Source organism: Prionailurus bengalensis, chromosome C2 (genome assembly GCF_016509475.1).
Source record: "Prionailurus bengalensis isolate Pbe53 chromosome C2, Fcat_Pben_1.1_paternal_pri, whole genome shotgun sequence".
Taxonomy (NCBI): Eukaryota; Metazoa; Chordata; class Mammalia; order Carnivora; family Felidae; genus Prionailurus; species Prionailurus bengalensis.
This window is the reverse complement of record NC_057350.1, coordinates 59,130,345-59,137,111: the sequence shown is the minus strand read 5'-3', so window position 1 is coordinate 59,137,111 and position 6,767 is coordinate 59,130,345.

Below are 6,767 nucleotides of genomic sequence, written 5' to 3'. Positions count from 1 at the left end.
CTGTTACTCATTAACCACTTGCTCAGAAAGTCAGTTAAGACTTTCCTAATCTTGTGGCATTTTCGACTTCCTTCTCTGCCTAGGCTCCAAATCTGTTAGAATCTCAGGTCTATATAATTTTTGTCACCGTATGTGCCTGCTATTCTGCAGCTGTCGCAGGATTCATGCACAGGTTCTGAAAACCTACCTGCTAACTTGCAAGAAAGTTTCGTGAGTCCTTCTTTGGGGCCTGCTACTAACTTTTCCCAGTCTTTCATGTCCTGTTATTTATGTACAAAATAAAATTCAAACTAGTTTCTCCACAAGGAGTGAGGTCAAGTGAAAAGACCTCTCTCCACAGAGGTATGGTAGGTTTCTAAAAATCATTCCTCTTGGCATCTACATCCCCATGATCACCTCCTCAAATTGGAATAGGAAATTTAAAAAAAAAAAAGTTTTAAGTAAAATCATCAAATAGTTTCAAATTATACACACTGTATTAAAATTAAAAAAAAAAACAGACACAGATCACTTTCATCTTTCTATAAACTCCTCCTCTACATAGTATTTTAAATAGAGGGAAAGGGGCACCTGGGTGGCTCAGTCAGTTAAGCATCAGAGTCTTGGTTTGGGCTCAGGTCACGATCTCATGGTTCATGGGTTTGAGCCCCACATCGGGCTCCATGCTGGCAGCACAGAGCCTGCTTGGGGTTCTCTGTCTCCCTCTCTGTCCCTCCCCTGCTTGAGCTTTCTCTCACTCTCTCAAAATAAATAAATAAACATTTTTTAAACAAATAAATAAGTAAATAAGTAAACACAGGGAAAGCCCTCCCTGCCTGATGCTTTGGGTTTGTGTTTTCCTCCTTTAAATTCCAACCCAGCCACTTACTTGTCCCTTGGCATTTTATGTTCACAAACTCATACAAGATTCCCCAGAATGTCTTTCTCCTGCTAGGATTGTGGAAAAGTAGTGCTCACTCACTACCACCTCCCAGCATACTTTAATAATGAACATTTGAAAGTAAGAATTTTTTTTCCCTCCTGTAATTCTATCATTGATGGCTTCATTTGGTTCAATGTAATTTTTGATTTCCCTTGATTTCCTTTTCGACTCAAGGATAATTAAAGTGTTTTTTTTCTTAATGTTTTCTGTGTTTCTTAATGTTTTCTGTTATTTTTCTATTATTGATTTGTGTCTCATTCTATGTGATCAGGGAATATATCCTCTTTTTACGAGGTTTGTTTTATGCCAGGATATGGTTGATCTTGGTATATGTTCCATAGGCACTTGAAAAAAAAAACCATATTTTTTTTTGTATTTTGCTGTTATGAGGTGGCATGTCCTATACATATTAATTGGATCTTGTTGTTGGATAGTGTTGTTGAATTCTTCTATGTACTTGCTGATTTTCTGTTTCGTTGTTCACTTAGGCTTTTTTTGTTTATTTGTTCTTGCTGTCCTATCAATTTTTGAGACAGAGGGAGTTGAAGTCCTCAACTATAATTGTGGATGTGTCTATTTCTCCTTTCAATTCTATCAGTTTTACTCAACATATTTTGCAGTACTGTTGTTTTGTGAATACACATTTAGGAATGTTATATCTTCTTAGTATATTGACCAATTCACCTTCATGTGTTTTTTCTGTCTCTGGTAAGTTATTTTGTTGTTGTTCCGAAGCATATTTAATACAGCTGATCCTGCTTCCTCTTAATTACTTTGCAGAGTATATCTTTTTCCCTAAGTTTATTCCAACCTACCTATATTTCTATAATTGAAGTGAGTCTCTTGTAGGTAGCATATAGCTGGGTCATTTTTTTTTTTTAACCCGTTCTACCAAGCTCAATCCTTTGGTATCTATAGATCATTTACATATCATTTTTATATTTTTTAAGACTTAAGTTTGCCATTTTATTTTTTAATATTCTGTTTGTTCTGTTTCCCCCTCTATTTTGCTTTTCTGCCTTTTTGTAGGATACTTGAACACTTTTTATAATTTCATCTTATCTATGGTGTTTTGAGTATACCTTCTTTATAGCTTTATTAATAGTTATTCTAAATATTACATTATATATATGTATGCATATATATGTATAATGTAATGCATGAGATGTATTTGGGTTTATGTGTGTGTGTGTGCGCGTGTGTGTGTACAGTTTATCACTGTTTACAGGTGTCAACACTTTACCAATTCTAGTGAGGTGTAGAAAGCTTACCTCTCTTTGCACTCCTTTATCCTCCTCTATTAACGATGTGTTTTTTTTTTCCCATTGCCTCTACATACATTGAGATCCACATTTGACAGTGTCACAGTTTTGCTTCAATCATCAAATGTAATTCATAAAACTCTAAAGGAGAAAGAAAGTCTTTTGTATTTACCCATAAGTTTGCTTACGTATTCTTTCTTACTTGCTGATGTTCCAAGATTTCTTATTTTATTATATTTTTTCTGCTTAGAGAACTTCCTGTAGTCATTCGTTTAGGGGTCGTTTAGGGTGACAAATTGTCGGTTTTCCTTCATCTGCTAGTCTTGATTTCTCTTTCATTTGTGGAGAATATTTTCCCCTGGAGATAGCTATAGGAGTCATAAGTTCATTATTTTTTAGCACTTGAAAATGATATGCAACTTCTTTCTGGCCTCCAAGGTTTATAATAAAAATTCTGCTATTATTTGACTAGTCTCCCCCCCTCCCCCCATAAGTAATACATCACTTCTCTACAACAGCTTTCAAGACTTTTTTCTTCATCTTTAGCTTTCTGAAGTTTAACTTGTGTCTTGGCATGGATTTATTTGGATTTATCCTGTTTGGAGTTAACTCTTCTTCTTGATCCTGTAGGTCTGTCTTTTTCCAAATTTGGGAAACTTTCAATCATTATTTCTTTGAATATTTTTTCTGTACCACCCTCTTTATCCTCTGCTTCTGGAATTCTAAAGACCCAAATGTTAGTTAGATCTTTTGTTTTAGTCTGACATGTTCCTGAAGGTGTGTTCATTTTTTTTTTTTTCAGTGAATTTTTTTCTGTGTTTTTCAGAATTGGTCATTTCTATTGTTCTCTCCTCAAGTTCAATGACTCTTTCCCTTGTCTTCTCCATTCTGCTATTGAGCCCATTTGTTGCTTTTTAATTTTTTTCATTTGCTATATCTTATTTTTGAAATTCCCATTTAATTTTTCTTTATATCACCTTTTTGTTTTTCTGCAACTTTTTATTTCTTTGCCCAGAGTTCATATTTTTTTCATTAGTCTTAATTGTACTTATAACCACTCACTGAAGTATTTTTATAATGGTTATGTTAAATTCTATTCGGGCAATACTAAAATTTGTGTCGTGTTGGATTTGGCAACTGTTTATTGTCTAAGTTTGAATCCATCTTGAGTCTTGGAGCACAATGGATTTTTTTAAAAATATAATTTATTGTCAAATTGGTTTCCATACAACACCCAGTGCTCATCCCAACAGGTCCCCTCCTCATTGCCCATCACCTACTTTCCCCTCTTCCCCACCCCCATCAACCCTCAGTTTGTTCTCAGTATCTAAGAGTCTTTTATAGTTTGCCTCCCTTCCTCTCCGTAACTTTCTTTCCCCTTCCCCTCCCCATGGTCTTCTGTTAAGTTTCTCAGGATCCACATATGAGTGAAAACAGATGGTATCTTTCTCTGACTGACCTATTTCACTTAGCATAATACCCTCCACGTTGCTGCAAATGGCCAGATTTCATTCTTTCTTGTTGCCAAGTAGTATTCCATTGTGTACATAAATGACATCTTCTTTATCCATTTGTCAGTTGATAGACATTTAAGCTCTTTCCATAATTTGGCTATTGTTAAGAGTACTGCTACAAACATTGGGGTACATGTGCCCCTGTGCATCAGCACTCCTGTATCCCTTGGGTAAATTCCTAGCAGTGCTATTGCTGGGTCATAGGGTAGTTCTATTTTTAATTTTTTGAGGCACCTTTAATTTTTGAGGCACCTTCTATTTTTAATTTTTTGAGGCACCTTCACCTTTAATTTTTTGAGGAAAACCTTCACACTGTTTTCCAGGGCAGCTGCACCAGTTTGCATTCCCACCAACAGTGCAAGAGGGTTCTTGTTTCTCCACATCCTCGCCAGCATCTATAGTCTCCTGATTTGTTCATTTTAACCACTCTGACCAGCATGAGGTGGTTGCTCAGTGTGGTTTTGATTTGTCACAATGGATAATTTTTAACTGACAACTGAACATTGTGAATATTATAAGACTGGACCATATTTAAATCCCATGTTTTAGCAGGCCTTCGCTAACACTGCTCTAGCAAAAGTGAGGATACTATCTTGTTACTGGCAGGGTAGAATGGAAGCTCAAGTTCTATACTCAGTCTTCATTAACACAGAACTAGGGAAAATTGTCTCTTTATTGCTAAGAAGTAGTAATGGCACCCTTCTTCTTGATGTTCCTCCACTTATACCATGAGAAGTAACCTTTTTATAGCTGAATGGTGATGAATGTCCAAACTTTCTATTTGTCCTCCTCTGACATCACCCCAGTAAGGAGGACAAGGGGTACCTGATTTGACTGGTTAGGAGTGGAAGTCCAGGCTCCAATATGGTCTCCATGGAGTCATGGGGGCCCGAGGCACCTCTTTACTGCAAGGTGGGTATACAATTCCTAACTCCCACTAGACCTTTTCTGATGCTACCCTCTTCTGTAGGGATGGGAGTGGGGGCAGGTTTCTGGCACCATGTGAGGTCTGGCACGGGTCAAGTCTAGGCTTTCCACTCAGCTCTTGCTGGTGTGTGTATTTGTTTGTGTGTGAGGGAGGGGATGGCTCAAGTTTCCCTGTGGAGTTTGGCTGGAGTAAAGCAGTTATTGGTAAACATTTTCTGTCTTGTTAGATTATCTGTTCCTGGCCACATGGCTAGAAAGAACAGGCTTTTTTTTTTTTTTTTGAAGTCTTTTAAAAATCTGTACTTACTGGCATTTCCATTTTTCCAGCTTCTGTAGTACCCAGTCCGAGATAAAATGAGGCAAAAAGAAAACCCAAGGAACTCATCTCAGTGCAGCTATTGAAATCTCAAGGTCCCTATCTGGCCTTCCTTCCGTTCATCTTTAAGATTCTTTCTCATGTTTGTTTTATATATAATGTCCAGGGCTTTTAGCTGTACTTACTGGGAGGGATAGGAAAAAGTACACAGACTCTATCTTTGGGATATGGAAGTCCCACATAATTCACCTTTTAACAATAGGCAAGAGACTTAAACAGGCACTTCATAAACAAGAACATTCAAGTGGTCAAAAAACACATGAAAAGATAAGTGCTCGGGGCGCCTAGGTGGCGCAGTCGGTTAAGCGTCCGACTTCAGCCAGGTCACGATCTCGCGGTCCGGGAGTTGGAGCCCTGCGTCGGGCTCTGGGCTGATGGCTCGGAGCCTGGAGCTTGTTTCCGATTCTGTGTCTCCCTTTCTCTCTGCCCCTCCCCCGTTCATGCTCTGTCTCTCTCTGTCCCAAAAATAAATAAACGTTGAAAAAAAAAATTAAAAAAAAAAAAGATAAGTGCTCAACGTTGTCATTCATCAGTTAAATGGAAATGAAATATACAAATACAATAATACCAAACATCCAAAAGAATAACTAACATTTTTTTTAGAAGATTGTCAATCCCAAGTGTTGGCAAGACTGGTGAGAGTTTAGGGGCTTGGGTGGTTCAGTTGGTTGAGCGTCTTGACTTCAGCTTGGGTCATGATGTCACAGTTTGGTTCGTAAATTCAAGCCCAGCATCAGGCTCATTTCTGTCAGTGCAGAGCCCACTTCAGATCCTCTGTGCTCCCATCCATCCCTCTCCTGCTCAGTCTCTCTCTCTCTCTCTCTCTCTCTCACTCTTTAAATAAATAAATAAATAAATAAATAAATAAATAAATAAACATTAAAAAAAAAAGAGTGGTGAGAGTTTAAATTGGCACCATCATCTTGGCAGTTATCTGCCACAGTTGTATCTTTCATGCCCTTTGACTTGGGTGTATATACTTAGGAGTTAATATATATTAGATATATACACCCAAGGTGTATATACCTAGGTATATACACACAAGAGAAATAAATTAATATGCCCACCAAAAGACATGCAAAAATGTGATAGAAGCCTTATTTGTGGCAGCCAAAACTCAAAACAATTCAAATAGTATCAATTCTAAAAAGATAAATAAATTATAGTACTCTTCATAAGATTAGATACTATGCAGCAATAAAACAGAAAGAAGAAACCTATGTCATGGATGAATCTCACAAAATAATAATGAATGGAGGCAATCAGGGGCAAAAGAATACATATTATGTTTATAGAAAATGTAAGAATAGGCAAAATATTAAAGGGTAATACAAATCCAATAAAGGTAATTCTGGGAAAGGGATACTGACTGGGAAGAAGTACAGGAAATATTCTAGGTTGTTGAAAATACTCTGCATCTTTCTATGGGCTGTAGTTTCACGGGTTGATATATATGTGAAAATTAAAAGTTGTGAAACTAATATATGTTCATGTGTGTGTATGTGTACCTGCTAAAACTTAACCAAAAAAAATATTTTAAAGATTTTCTTCCATTTCACTTTTTAATACATTCTAATGGCCATCCATTGAACATCCGTGGAATCCAGAATCATTGATCTCTTGAGATTTCTTTTTTTAACTACATTCCTCAGCTTCCTGGTCTATCCTTATCCCCATTGTATTTACTATTTAGCTTCCTCAAGAAAAAGACAATCTTCTACCTGTCTATCAAGACCAATGATATTATTCCACTGCCCACTACAGTA